We start from the raw sequence: 15771 nt of genomic DNA, 5'->3' as shown, positions 1-15771 counted from the left end.
GAATAAGCCCCAATGGGATAGCTTAATATGATAAAGATTTATATGTACATTATCTTATTAATTATAAATTCTATGCAATTCCAATCAAAACTTATCTTTTATAAGGAGCATGATCAACTTATTCTAAAATTGATATGAAAGAATAGAGAGCAATAAGTAGGAAAGACAATTTTGAAAGAGAGTAGTAGGAGAGAAAAAGCTGCATTTTTAAAAGGACACATGTAAATAAAAAGATAAGCATCAGACATATTAGAATAGATGCCTATAGGAGGTGAGGGAAATGGGAATAGAGACCAAAGGTAATAAATACACACAAAAAGGAAGGCCTTTGCTCTGACCAATGGTAGAGAGTATGAATGAACTGAAGCTTAAAATAAGTTACTCAGTGAGCACAGAATCAGAAAAATGCCATTTCTTAAATGATTTCCATCTCAGTAGATGAGATAGAACACTTAACAGCATTTCCATATATTAGAGATCTGTGTGCCAGGTCTCCATATCTCTACAATGTTATCTAACTATTGTCTATGTAGTTCAGTTTTCTAGTGCTGCCATTAACAAATGACCACAAACTTGGTGGCTTAAAACCACAATTTTTTTTTTCTCCCAGTCTGGAGGCCAAAAGCCTGAAATGAAAGTGAGGTCAGGGTTGGTTCTTTCTTAAGGCTCTGAGGGCAAAACCATTTTACACCTCTCCTAGCTTCTGGTGGGTGCCAGGAATCCTTTGTGTTTCTTGAGTAATAGACACATCACTCCAATCTCTGTCTCCATCTTCAAATTACCTTCTTACCCATGTTCCCTCTATTCTAAGAACACTTGTCACTGGACTGAAGGCATATTCTAATTTAGGACAATGTTTTGAGATCTTTATAACTTAATTACATTTGCAAAGACCCAATTTCCAAGTAACTGGAACATCCCTAAGTTCCAGTTAAACATGACTTGTGGGAAGCAACCATTCAATTCATGGAACTATCTTTATATCTTATTTAAGCACTATATCATCCTTACATGTGGGGTATTCTCTGCTTTTTTTTTTTTTTGAGACGGAGTCTCGCTGTGTCGCCCAGGCTGGAGTGCAGTGGCCGGATCTCAGCTCACTGCAAGCTCTGCCTCCCGGGTTTACGCCATTCTCCTGCCTCAGTCTCCCGAGTAGCTGGGACTACAGATGCCCGCCACCTCGCCCGGCTAGTTTTTTGTATTTTTTAGTAGAGACGGGGTTTCACCCTGTTAGCCACGATGGTCTCGATCTCCTGACCTCGTGATCCGTCCGTCTCGGCCTCCAAAAGTGCTGGGATTACAGGCTTGAACCACCGCGCCTGTCCCCCTCTGCATTTAATGGATAATTAATTGATGCCCAAGGAAATCTGTATCAGCTTGTTTGCGTTTCTTCCTCACTCCTCACTTAAATCTGATATGATTTCTGCTTCCTTTTTTTTACTGCAACTGTTGGTTGTCTTGTCCAAGTAGACAAGATTATAAGATTTTTTAAAGAATCTTAAAAACAGATTTAAATCTTAAAGAAAAAGATTTAAATCTTAAGAAAAAAATCTTAAAAGATTCTTAAAGTATCTTTACTATTAAAATCGAACAAGCATTAATAAATGCCAAAAGGAAAACATATATCACTGTCACTGATTATAATTTAATAAAATTAGAAATTAATTTTAAGAAATTTTTTTTTTTTTTAAATATGGAACGCTTCACGAATTTGCATGTCATCCTTGCGCAGGGGCCATGCTAATCTTCTCTGTATCGTTCCAATTTTAGTATATGTGCTGCCGAAGCGAGCACAATTTTAAGAAATTTAAACAAAAAATGCCAAACCATTTTGAAATTTGTAAAAGGTATACTCCTAAAGTAATCTTAAATGGAAGAGATGTGTAACAGCTGTTGAATACAACTCCAAAAAAAGTTAACTCCAATAATACACACTCAAAGCTATATTCTTAGTAACATTCCTAGTTGAAAATAATTACAATTTTGAATGAAACAACAAGGAATGGAAGCATATGGAGAATTCAGCATCAGAAGATAGACAAATAAGACAAATCTCAATAAAGCAGAAACAAAATATAACAGATAAAAATAATGAATTATATTCCTAAGTACTTTATTATTATCATGCTACTGATTTGTGTACACTGATTTTGTATCCTGAAACTTTATTGAATTTATTTATCAGATCTAGGTGCTTTTTAGGGTCTTTATGGTTTTCTAGGTATATGATCATATCATTAGCAAACAGCAACAGTTTGAATTCCTCTTTTCCAATTTGGATGCCCTTTATTTCTTTCTCTTGCCTGATTGCTCTGGAAAGAGGAAAAAGATCTCTGTAAGAAAAACTACAAAACATTGCTGATCACAGGTGACCAAACAAAGAAAAACAGCTATCATGCTCTGGATGGGTAGAATCAATATTGTGTAAATGACCATGCTGCCAAAAACAATCTACAGATTCAGTGCAATTCCAATCAAAATACTATCATCATTCTTCACAGAACTAAAAAAAAAAAAAAAAAAAAAAAAAAAAATCCTGAAATTCATATGGAACCAAAAAAGAGCCTGCATAGCCAAAACAAGAGTAAGCAAAAAGAACAAATCTGGAAGCATCATATTACCTGGCTTTGAACTATAAACTACAAGGCTATAGTTACCAAAATAGCATGGTACTGGTATAAAAATAGGCATGTAGACCAATGGAATTGAATAGAGAACCCAGAAATAAAGCCAAAAACTTACAGCCAAGTGATCTTTGATGAAGCAAACAAAAACATAAAATGGGTAAAGGGCACTCTATTCAACAAACGTTGCTGGGATAATTGCCAAGCTACATGTAGAAGAATGAAACTGGAGCCCCATCTCTCACCTTATGTAAGAATCAACTCAAGATGGATCAAAGATTTAAATCTAAGACCTGAAACCTAGAAGATAACGTCAGAACAACTCTTCTAGACATTGGCTTAGGTAAAGATTTCATGACCAAGAACCCAAAAGAAATGCAACAAAACCAAAACTAAATAAATGGGACCTAATTAAACTAAAATGTTTCTGCTCAGCAAAAGAAATAATCAGCAGAATAAATAGGCAACCCACAGAGAAGGAGAAAATATGTGCAAACTATACATGAGACAAAGGGCTAATATCCAGAATCTACGAGGAACACAAATCAGCAAGAAAAAAGCAATCCCATCAAAAAGTGGGCAAAGGACATGAATAAGCAATTCTAAAAAGAAGATAGACAAACAGTCAACAAACATATGAAAAAATGCTTAGCATAACTAATTATCAGGGAAATGCAAATTAAAACCACAATGTGGTACAACCTTACTCATGCAAGAATGGCCATTACTAAAAAGTCAGAAACAACAGATGTTGGTGTGAATGTGGTGAAAAGGGAACACTTTTACGCTGCTGGTGGGAATGTAAACCAGTGTAACCACTATGGAAAACAGTATGGAAGTTCCTTAAATAACTAAAGGTAGAACTACTATTTGAGCTAGCAATCCCACTACTGGGTATCTACCCAAAGGAAAATGATTCATTATATGGGCCAGGCATGGTGGCTTCAAGAGTTCAAGACCAGCCTGCCAACATTGTGAAACCCTGTCTCTACTGAAAAAAATACAAAAATCAGCTGGGCATGATGGCAGGCACCTGTAATTCCCACTACTTGGGAGGCTGAGGCAGGAGAATCATTTGAACCCGGGTGGCTGAGGTTGCAGTGAGCCAAGATTGCTCCACTGCTGTCCAGCCTGGGTGACAGAGTGAGAATCCATATCAAAAAAAAAAAAAAAGAATTCATTGTATGAAAAATACACATGTGCATGCATGTTTATAGCAGCACAACTGTCAACTGCAAAAATATGGAACCCACCTAAATGCCCATCAACCAATGAGTAGATAAAGAAAATATGCTATATACATATCATGGAATACTACTCAGCAACAAAATGGAACAAAATAATGGCATTTGCAGCAACTTGGATGGAGTTGGAGATTATTTTTCTAAGTGAAGTAACTCAGGAATGGAAAACCAAGTATCATATATTCTCACTTATAAGTGAGAGCTAAGCTCTCAGTGTGATATAGCTAAGCATAAGTGTGATATAATGGACTTTGGGGACTTGCGGGGAAGGATGAGAGTGGGTGAAGGATAAAAGACTACATATTGGGTACATTGTACACTGATCATATGACAAGTGCACCAAAATCTCAGAAATCACCACTAAAGAACTTATCCATGTAACCAAAAGCCACCCGTTCCCCAAAAACTATTGAAATAAAAATTTTAAAAAATGAATTTAAAAATATTTGGCCAGGTGCAGAGGCTTATGCCTATAATCCCAGCACTTTGTGAGGCTGAGGCAAGAGGAACCCTTGAGCCCAGGCAACATAGTAAGACCCTGTCTCTATAAAATTTTTTAAAATGTTAAAAAGTCAATAACAATAGTAGTCTTTATAGATAAACCCAAGAGTAATTTCTTTCTTTTTTTAAATTTTTTTTTTTTTTTTTTTGAAATAGGGTCTCACTCTGTCACACAGGCTAGCGTGCTGTGGCATGATAATTACTCACTACAGCCTCAACCTCCTGGGTTCAACCAATCCTCTCACTTCAGTTTCCCAAGTACCTGGGACTATAGGCATGGGCCACCATGCTTGGCTAATTTAATTAATTTTCTTTTTTATTTTATTTTATTTTTGGTAGAGACACAGCCTCACTATGTTACCCAGGCTGGTCTCAAACTCCCAGTTTCCTGTTGTGGCCTCACAAAGTGCTGAGATTACAGGTGTGAGCCACCATGCCCAACCTGTTTATAAAAATTTATTCATGTCTTCTAGCTTACCCTATTTGTTGTTGTATAATTGTTTATAGTAGTATCTTGTGATCCTTTTTTATTGCTGTGGCATCCGTCTAATCTCTCTTCTTTCATATCAGATTTTTGTTATTTGAATCTTTTCTCTCTTTTTCTTGGTTAATCTAGTAGGTGGTTTGTTAATTTGTTGATCTTTTAAAAATACCAACACTCAGTTTCACCGACTTTTTCTATTCTCTGTTTTATTTATTTCTGCTTTGAACATTGCTATTTCCTTCCTTCCTTTAACGTTTGATTTAGCTTGTTCTATGCTTTTCTGGTTTCTCAAGGTGTAAATTAGGTTGTTTATTTGATATTTTTCCTTTTTAATATAGGTATAATACTGCTATAAATTGTCTCTTTGTATTGCTTTTACTGCATCCTACAAGTTTTAGTATGTTGTGTTTTCATTTTCATTTGTTTGAAATTATTTTCTAATTTTTCTTGTGACTTCTTTTTTGATTCATTGGTTGTTTAAAAGTGTGCTGACTTTCACATATTTTTGAATTTTCTAGTTTTCCTTTTGCTGTTGATTTATAATTTTATTCCATCATACTTAGAGAAGACACTTCATATGACTTTTAAAATTTGTTAAGACTTGTTTTGTGGCCCAACACATGAGCTATTCTGAAGAATTTCCCCTGTGTGCTTGAGAAGAATGTGTATTCTGCTGTTGTTGGGTGGAGTGTTCTGTATATTTTTGTTAGGTACATTTGGTGTATAATATTGTTCGAATCCTATGCTTCCTTATTGATCTCCTATGTGGTTGATCTATCTATTGTTGAAAGTGAGGTATTGAAACCTCTTACTATTATTGTGTTATTGCCTATTCTTTCCTTCACTTCTGTCAATGATACTTTATATCTTAGTGTGCTCTGTTATCACATGGATATATATTTATAATTGTTATAGCTTCTTAGTGAATTGATTCTTTCATCATTATATAATGTCCTTTTTTGTGACAGTTTTGGACAGAAAGTCTATTTTGACTAATATAAATATGGCTGTTCTTGCTCTCTTTTGTTTACCATTTGCTTGGAATGTATATATTCATTCTTTTACCTTTGGCTTATGCATGTCCTTATAGCTGCAGTAAGTCTCTTGTAGACAGCATATAGTTGGATCTTGTTTTTTTTTTAAATACATTTAGCCACTCTGTTTTGATTGGGGAGTTTAATCTATTTCCACTTAAAGTAATTACTTTAGGAAAGACTTACTGATGTCATTTTATATTTTATTTATTTCTTGGTGTTATCTCACTCATTTTCCTTTCTTACTGTCTTTCTTTGTGTTTTTACTGATTGTAGTAAATTGCATTGATTGCTTTCTCATTTTCTTTGGTGCATCTTGTATAGGTTTTTTTTTGTGGTTAACACAAAGATTACATAAAAAAACTTAGTTATAACACTATAGTTTAAACTGATAACTGAATTTCAACCATATACAAAACTCTACTCCTTTACATCTTTGCTTCCCATTTTATGTTATTGCTGTCACAATTACATTTTAAACTATTTCATATCAATTAAAAGCTTTATTGTTATACTCATTTTCATGCTTTGCCTTTTAAATTCTATACTAGAATTGAAAATGATTTATGCATCTATATTATAGCATTACAAGTTTCTGTATTTTTTTTATGTTTACCTTTACCAAAGTACATTTTTGTATTTTTATTTTTATTTTGTTTTGAAATGGAGTCTTGCTCTGTCACCCAGGCTGGAATGCAGTGGCACGATCTCGGCTCACTTCAAGCTCTGCCTCCTAGGTTCATGCCATTCTCCTGCCTCAGTCTCCCGAGGAGATGGGACTGCAGGCGCCTGCCACCACGCCTGGCTGATTATTTGTATTTTTGGTAGAGACGGGGTTTCACCGTGTTAGCCAAGATGGTTTTGATCTCCTGACCTCATAATCTGCCCACCTCGGCCTCCCAAAGTGCTGGGATTACAGGCATGAGCCACTGCACCCAACCCAAAGTGTATTATATTTTTAAATGTTTTTGTGTTGCTATCTAGCATACTTTCACTTCAACTTGAAGGATTCCCTTTAGTAATTCCTTTAAGTCAGGTCTAGTGGTGATGAACTTCCTCAGCTTTTATTTATCTAGGAATGTCTTTATTTCTTTTTCATTTTTAGAAGATAGTTTTGCCAAATATTTTGTTCTTGATAGGCACTTTTTTTTTTTTTTTTAGCACTTGAGTATATAACCTCACTGCCTTCTGGCACATAATGTTTCTGCTGAGAAATCTCATAAGATTATGGGCATCCTTTTGTACAGAATAAACTGCTTTTTATTATTTCTGCTCTCAATATTCTTTTTCTTTGACTTGTGACAGTTTGATTATAATGTGCCCTGATGTGGGTCCCTTTCAGTTCATCTTAGGTGGCATTTTTTAAGCATCTTGAATTTGAATATCCATTTCCTTCTTCAGATTTGGGGACATTTTGGCTATTACTTTTTCAAATATGCTTTCTGTTCTTTATTCTTCTTCCAGAACCCTCATAATGTGTATACCAGTCTGCTTGAGAGTGTCTCGTAAGTTTCATAGACTTTGTTCACTTTTTTCTTTCCTTTTTTCATGTTCCTCTGACTTGATAATTTAAAATAAACTGTCTTCAGGTTTCTTGATTCTTTCTTCTGCTTGATCAAGTCTTCTATTAATCCCCTCTAGTGAATTTTTTAAACCAACTGTTGTTTTATTCATATCCAGAATTTTTGTTTGGTTCTTTTTCTTCTTTTCTTTGTAGTTTCTATCTCTTTGTTGATGCTCTTTGTTGTTTATGCATTGCTCCAGCGATTTTTGTTTAGTTGCTTATCTGTATTCTCTTATAGTGCAATGATCTTTGAGACAATTATTTTAAATTTTTTGGTGGTTCGTAGATCTTTGTTTCTCTGGTGCTGGTTTCTTGAGATTTATTTTGTTTCTCTGATTGGGCAATGGTTTCCTGTTTCTTTCTAAGCCTTGTTAATTTTTCATTGTGATATTTGCATTTAAAAAATACCATGCCCTCCAGTCCTTATGAACTGGCTTTATACAGGGGAAGACCTTAGCCATTCAGCATGGCTAGAGATTCTGGGGGCCTCTCAATACTTTCATGAAGATGCTTCCTTGCTGGACTTGGGAAATAGGTAATTTCCCAATTAGAGAAGTTTTCTCAGTTCTTTTTCCAGAACTTGAGTCTCTTGCTTCCTATGTTGTCTGTCTATGGTACTAACAAGCTGATGAGCTCTCTTTTGTTTTCTGAGGTTCTAGGCATCTAAAATATGCCAGTTCTGTAAGTAATCTGAATCAGTCAAGACAGAAACCAGTTTGTTGAACAGCCCTTCAGAAAGCTGGAACACTGAATACTTGTTTCACTCTTCTCTTTTGTTCCCAAGGGAGAAGCTACTAGCTGGGTAATTTCTCCTGATCTCAGTGAGCTGTTCCAGCTTCTGTCTGTGGCATTACAATTTCTCTGGTAGTGCCATAAGCTGCTGAGCTCTGTATTGATTTCAGCAGCCCCAGGCATCCCAAGTAATAACAATTCCTTGTAATTGCTGAGTCAGGCGAGACAGAAACCCCGCACCTCAAGCACCCCCTTGAAAATTTCTACTCTTCCTTCCTCTCTCAAGGAGAAGTTTCAAATTGGGATTTTATTCCCATTGCCCTGTGCTAGCTTGGGGAAGGGGCTGGCATGGCTGAAATAAAATGACTCTTCTTACCCATGTTAATGCAGCTATTCTTGACTTTGGGCTTCTCTTGGGTACTGTGACTTCCTAACTGGTTTCTGCAGTTCTCATAGAGGTTTTTTGGAGCATATATTGTTGTTAATTTAGTGTCTGTACAAAGGAATGAGGGCTTGGGTTTCTTATTCTTTCACGTTACTCACTTTGTCCTTATATTTTTTTCAGCTCAAATCTTAGTAGATTTATTTGGCTCTCTTTATGTTTCTTTTCTGAGATTCTCATTTCCTTTCTTGCTTGACACTACAAACTCCTAGGTGTCACACTTCTCTAAGAAATACTTGTTTCCCTTGTAGAATTCCCTTATCTTTTAAAATCTTAACTGTTGGTATTGTCTAACTCTTTATACTCTTCTTCTTTTGGATTTGGACATTTATGCTTGAAATCTTAGTAGTTCAGCCAGATACAGAGATTTGGTGGTTATAATTCTTCTCATAGGCTTTGTTCTTTCTCGCCATCATGACACAGTTTATTCTATCTCAGCCTGAAATGCCATTTCCCTTCAAGTCTCTCTGCTTAGTGTTCCCTCTCTTCCCTACCATATGCACTTTCCCTTTTGCCACTAGCCAAATTCTTGGCTCAAAGTAGCATTTTATAAATATGAGTCAAACGAAGAAAGGAAAGAAAAACAAGGAAAAGAAAAGAGAGAAGAAAGAAAAGCAGAGAGCACAGGTAGCAAATGGCAGAGTTCAAGTTTAAATCTAGATCTTCCAAATACAAATATTGCTCTTTCCAATATGCTATTCATTTCCTAGCCCAAATATGCCTCCCTGGGGAGTGGGTGTTACTTTGTATATTTCTAATATCATTCAATGTATGTAGTTCATTATTGACTTTAGTTTTGCAGGGAGACATTTTCTAACCTCATCCTGAAGTCTGAGATTACATCTTACCTGAATTTTTAAAATCTATCAACTAAATAGACTGCCTTAACAAATTTTGTTGACTATACCCCTTAATTATAGTAAACATTTCTTAGTAATTCTAGCCAGATCAGTTACCATATTGTGCATCAGTATAGTCAGTTAGTTCTTCTTTCTTTCATTAATTAATTCGTTCAGCTGATATTGTGTACTTTCTAAGTGATAGGGAGATAATGAACACTGAGTGTCACAGGAAATGAAACAGATCCAATGTCAACATTTAAGGACTTAAGATTGGAGTTTAGTGGAAAGTCAGGCAAGCCATTTGTAAAAATATGATATATTACCAGATGGTGGTATCTGCTATGGAGCAAAAAGACTAGAACTTGGAAATAGAGTGTGAGGTTGGAAACAGGAGGCTGCTAACTGAGATGGGAAGGGCCGAAGACCTATCTGAAGCTAACATTTGAATGAGGGTTTGCGTGAAGTGAGGGAGGGAACTCTGTGGATTTCATCATGCAGGAGAAATAGTGAATGCAGTTCATTAGTATGCTTGTTATGCCTGAAGATCTGCAAGAGACAAGGTCTTGAATGAAGTAATAAAGGACAGTGGAAGTTGAGGGGTAACCAAGAGCAGGAGCAAGCAGTAAATGGTAAGCCTCTTAAGGGCTTTGGATATTTCCAACATATCAATTTTCCCTCCCTATTGGATGATTTTTATTGGCATACAAATATCTTCCTCTTGAACAAAGAAGCAAAACAAACAAATGACTTTCCATTGATCTCACAGTTTTCTTTCTGTTTTTTTCTCATATTTTAGTTACCATTTAGTACAACTTTGTTTAATATACTTGCCACCATCTCCACTAATACGCCAGAGGTCAAGCCACCACACGTCTTACCTAGTTGGACTACTACAATAGTTTCAGTCTGGTCTTCCTGACTCCATTCTTCCCAATACATTGGCCTGAACCATCACCTTCTCCTATTCTCTACAAAGCAGCCAGATTAATCATACGCATTTTCTAGTCCTGCGGTAACGAATCAACACAAACTTAGTAGCTTGAGACAATACAAGCTTATTATCTTATAGTTCAATATTTTAGAAGTCTAAAGTGGATCTCACCAAGATGGTGAAAAGACTGTTCAATTTCTCTGCATTTTCCAGCTTCTAGAGCCCACCTGCATTCCTTGGGTTCTGGCCCCCTTTCTCCGTCTTCAAGGCTACCAATGGTGAATGAAATCCTTCTCATGTCAAATTACTTTGACCTCCTTTTCTGCCTCCTTGCAGTTTCAGCGATCCTGTAATAACACTGGACATCCCTGGATAATCCAGGATAATTTCCCTATTTTGAAGTCATCTGATTAGCAGCTTTAATTCCTTTATACCATGTAAGATAACATATTCACAGGTTGTAGGAGTTAATGTGTGGACATCTTCAGAGGCCATATTCAGCCTACCACATTAATCATATTTATTTATTTATTTTTTGTGAGACAGGGTCTTGCTCTGTTGCCCAGGCTGGCATGCAGTGACATGATCTCAGTTTACTGCAGCCTCTACCTCCTGAGCTTAGGTTATCCTCCCACCTTTGCCTCTCAAGTAGCTGGGACTACAGGTGCTACACCAGCATGCCCAGATAATTTTTGGTATTTTTTATTGAGACAGGTTTCACCATGTTGCTCAGTCTGGTGTCCAACTCCTGGACTCAAGTGATTCACCTGCCTTGTCCTCCCGAAGTGTTAGGATTACAGGCATGAGCCACTGCACCTGGCCCACATTAATTCTTTGAAATATAAGATAGATCATAACACTTCCCTGCTCAAACCCCTGAGGACTTCGTATAAACTCACAAGTCTTACAATGGTTTAGAAGGTTCAACATGACCTGGCTTCCCTGGCTGCAGGGTAGGGACTAGGGTGAGGTGAAGGAGGTATGTAGGGCACAAATTTGCAGCCAGTTCCACAGATCACCTTATGTCAGACTGGCTTCTCACCTCATCTGCTGTGTTTTCCCTCGAGCTAACTCCACTCTATCCATAGTGGCCAGTATGTTGCCCCTTGAGCAACTAAGCACACTTTTGCTTCAGTGCCTTTACATTGCTATTTCTTCAGAGCTCTGGGACATTCTGCTCCTAGGCTTTGGGCATAACTTAATTTCTCACTTCATTTAAATCTCTTGTCAAATGTCACCTTCCCCGAAAGGCCTTTTTTGACAATTCCATTTGAAGTACAGCCACATCACTTTCTAACCCCTTTCATTTTTTTTCCCTCCTAGTGCTTATCACCCTGGGTAGCATATTATTCTTTATTTGTTTTTCATTTTTTCTACTAGAACAGAAGTGCCAGGAAGACAGTCTCTGCCCTACTTACTGTTTTAAAATTACCAGAGTCTGGGACAGTGTCTGGCATATAGAAGATGTTTACTAAATATTTGTTAAATGAAAACAAAGATATGACAAATTTATTTCTGTGAACGACAATGGAAACATTCAAGTGCTTTCTGTGAGCCAGGCACTGTTCTAAAAACTCTAAGTATATTAACTGATTTTATCCTCTTAAGGTTTTCAGATGAGAAAACGGGCGTGGAAAGACCAAATAACTTGACAAACTCACACAACTGGTAGTTATGGCTGCATCTGAATCTAGATAATGTGGCTCTAGCAGCCAACGCTTGTACATGTGTATGTTCTGATTGTATTTTTACTCTTTATGATTACGTAGGATGTTAAAAATGAATACGTACTGCAGTATACATTTTACAATTTGATGACTGCTCTAAACATGTTAACAACTTATTTACTTGAATAATCTTTAATATTATCGAAAGTTTTATTAGGAATTTCTGGGTAAAAGTATGGGAGAGGGAAAATTTATTAAGCATTTATTAATTTATCTAGCTCAGGTTGTTAACACAGATTAAAAATTGCTTTCATTTGGGTGCATTAATTGGAAATGTACTTTTAAACTGTCTATTCTTTTTTCCCAATAAGTTTAGAATTAGGGAATAGTAGGAGCCACTCATGTAGATAAGCTGTGTAAGGTGGCACAGGTGGCAAACCGGGCAAGGGCTAATTTTATAAATCCTTAAAAATATGAAATAAAATTATTCTCAATAAGTAAGAGTGTTGAATTTAAAGAGGTGTGTGCCAGATGGCCTGATGGAAATTCAACACCATTTTCCTTCTCTTGTATTTTCTTGTGAATTCTTGGTAATAACATTTTCCCAAATCTGTGCCAGTAGGGTTCTGGATTAGATTCCACCTAGGAGAGGCTCTTGAGCAAGATTTGGAAGGCAGAAGAGCACCAGAAGCCATGAATTCTCCTGCAGGCAGGTTCATGGGTCTCAGCAGATGGGATATGTGATGTTCTGCCAGCAGCTTCCCAGCATCCTCTGGTGCATCTCAAACTTGGAGGCTGCAGGCAGCTGAGCTCACTGGTGGTGGTGGTCTATGAGCCTGTACGTCCTCATTTCTGGAAAATCAGTGGAGGCTTTTTCTGACTTTTGCTGTCCCAAACCTGTAACGGATTTTGTAAACCTCTGACTTACTTTATTAAATTTATTTCTGCATGAACTACCTACAGTGGCTTCTGTTTTCCTGACCTGAATGCTGATTGCTACACACACATTTTCTTAGGAAAAATATGGTATTTGACATGTGTTTTATAATTTTTCTTCCATCAAATATTAATTTTTTTCAGAAAATGAGTGGAACCATTAGTGTCGATTATAGACTTAAAATATTTCACTGGGGCTGTTAAAACAGGTAAATCAAATCAGTTATTCAATAATTAATATTTATTATTAATATTTAAACTTGTTTAGTACTCTTAGCTTGTGAAATAAAGATGAGGGAGATTTCCTTAGCAGGTAAGCATTGGCAGATTTGCAACCCAAAGAAGTGGAAGGGTCTTTCAAGTACTCTTCAGAATTATTTGGATACAAATAATCCCTTCTTCAAACACAGGTATCTGCTCTGTCTCCCAATTCTTCTGGCCACTCCTATTTTCTACCATGTTCTATGCTAGTCAACTAAGGATAGAACCACATACAGACTCATCTCTGTATAGGGCTTCAGTTTACAAGGCATGCTCCATACATTGCATCATTGGATCCCCACAAATTTAAGCTCAATTCCTGTGGGTTTCCACAATTTCCTGTGCTTTCCCTTATTATAGCACTTATGCATTACATTTAACAATTTCATGTCTCTTCTACCACCCCTAGATTTCAAACTCTTTGAGAACAGGAATTGTGTCCTTTAAATCAATTTTTAGTTTTTTGTTGTTGGTATAGATCATGTCCTAATGATCATTGTTAGCCTTATCCTAGGGCCAAGCTCCTAGCAGATCGTCAGAAAGGATATATTTAATGGATGAATGTAAGTGGCTGAGACTGAGTTGATGTGAAACATTTTGGATTCTGAAACCTATGACTTTTTAATGATGCCACTTTACTTCTCATTCAAAATATATTTACGATACCCAAAAGAATGGATAAAATAATCGAAGAAAAAAATAAACTCCGTAATGTATTTTATGTAAACTACTTGGCATAACCAATAAAAGCAGAGAGAGAAATCTGGTTTTATTATTGTTTTTAACATGCATTAACCCTAGTATACCTTTTCTGCCACATGTTCCTTACCTCCCCAAGTATTCCATGCTATCCAATCACTTAATTATAGGCAAATGAGTAACAAAAATAATTCATGTTCTGTGCCTGGAAGACTTGACACAAGCTTTGTTTTAAATGGTTTGTCTGAAAAATTCAAGGAAGCATAGAAAAAGCGGTGGCAGATGGAGTGGTTTATTTTGAGCCGAATTTTAGGCAAACTTTGTGTTGATGAATAAGAGTTATTTATTCTGGAACACTACTATGTGAAAAGAGCTATACTAGTATTGAGGAGACGAATATGCATTAGATGTGGTTTTTATCCTCAAGGAGTGCACCCCCTTGTGGAATAGTCTGTTATTCAACAGGTACAAGAAGGTGTGAAAAGTGTTGAAGAGCGAACAAAGTAAATGATGGATTTTGATATTTAAAAATGCTCTTTATACTAAGATTGTTCTGGGAGAAATATCCCCTGGATATCAGGCCAACAGAGACAGAATCAAGGAATAGAAGGGAATGATGGTCCTTTTACTAATCACCTGCTTCTAGATATAAAGTGCAGTTTACTGCGGAGGTCATTGCCTTCAGAGTTAGGCATCAATTCTGAAAATTGAAGACTCAGAGGTGAAACGGTGAAGTGATAAGCGAAAAGTCAGATATAAGTAGCAGAAAAAAGATTAAAATCCCAGTTTCCAGAGTCCCAGTTTAATGTCATTTCTGATACTTTGCACTCTTTGGACTTTTTTAGACTTCGGCCGTTAAGAATTTCAATTCCCACATCTACGTTTCCCCCAAGCAAGATTAGCAAGATTATTCCATGTACAGAGAAATTCATTACTAAGTCATCTGCCCAACTTCTTTTTAAGGTAAAGATAAATTAATGTAAATCTTCCTGTCCTTCTTATTGCAGATAAGAATGAATGTATATGAAAAGTATGTTTATTCATTTAAATGTTTAGTTTGTAGGGAGAGTGTCCAAGAACGGGCATTGGAGTGGGTGGGAAATGTGTTAAAGTAAAGGTGACTTGGATTCAGGACTAAGATTCCTTCATGAATGCAAGGCAATTTGATATTTTTCTCTTATACTGAACTGAATTAATGCAGGTGTGTATGCTAATATTACATATTTTGGTTTATATATCTAAAGTATAGAAATTTTAAAAATTAGACATCTTAATTATACCATCAAAAATTTTTGCCTAATTTAAACCAGTATATATTTTTTCCAAAGCAGAGTGACTTTTTATTTTGGTAGACGTTTCTTACCAGATAAATCACACATTCATCAAGAATTGCTGTGATTGCCTCACAGAGATGAAAAAAAAACAAAAACAAAAAAACTTGTCCTAAATTAAAAATAAAATCCATCTACTTTAATTATAAAATGGGAATGATTACTACTATTTACTGATTACTTAAATATTCATGAGAAAGAGTCTCCAAATTTAGATGGCAGTATATTTAAAGATAAGGGTGTGCTCATATTTCTTATAAGGAGATAGAGTTAATTCTTATCCCCATGGTGGAGCTCCCAGAGAGCATGGCAGATGCCTTTGTTGATTTCTGTACATTTAAAAGGTAGTGAGTAGCAGTGAGGGAGTTTCTCTCTGAGTCAAATGAGTGAATCAGGATGATTTGCCTTGGATGCACAGAAATAATTTATTCTGTTACTCCTTTTCATCGGACATGACACCTCAAATATTGAATATATGA

At 36.2% G+C, this 15771-nt stretch overlaps 1 non-coding gene across 1 annotated transcript; it reads right to left on the bottom strand.

Annotated features, from left to right (window-relative positions):
* Positions 1–1687: 1687 nt before the first annotated feature.
* Positions 1688–1794, bottom strand: LOC112425862 (U6 spliceosomal RNA). The gene has a single exon (XR_003017013.2). It is a non-coding gene; the product is annotated as a U6 spliceosomal RNA (small nuclear RNA).
* Between the last annotated feature and the right edge of the window lie 13977 nt (positions 1795–15771).

This window comes from Macaca nemestrina, chromosome 8, assembly GCF_043159975.1.
Source record: "Macaca nemestrina isolate mMacNem1 chromosome 8, mMacNem.hap1, whole genome shotgun sequence".
NCBI classification, from domain to species: domain Eukaryota; kingdom Metazoa; phylum Chordata; class Mammalia; order Primates; family Cercopithecidae; genus Macaca; species Macaca nemestrina.
This window is presented reverse-complemented; position numbering and strand designations above follow the sequence as displayed.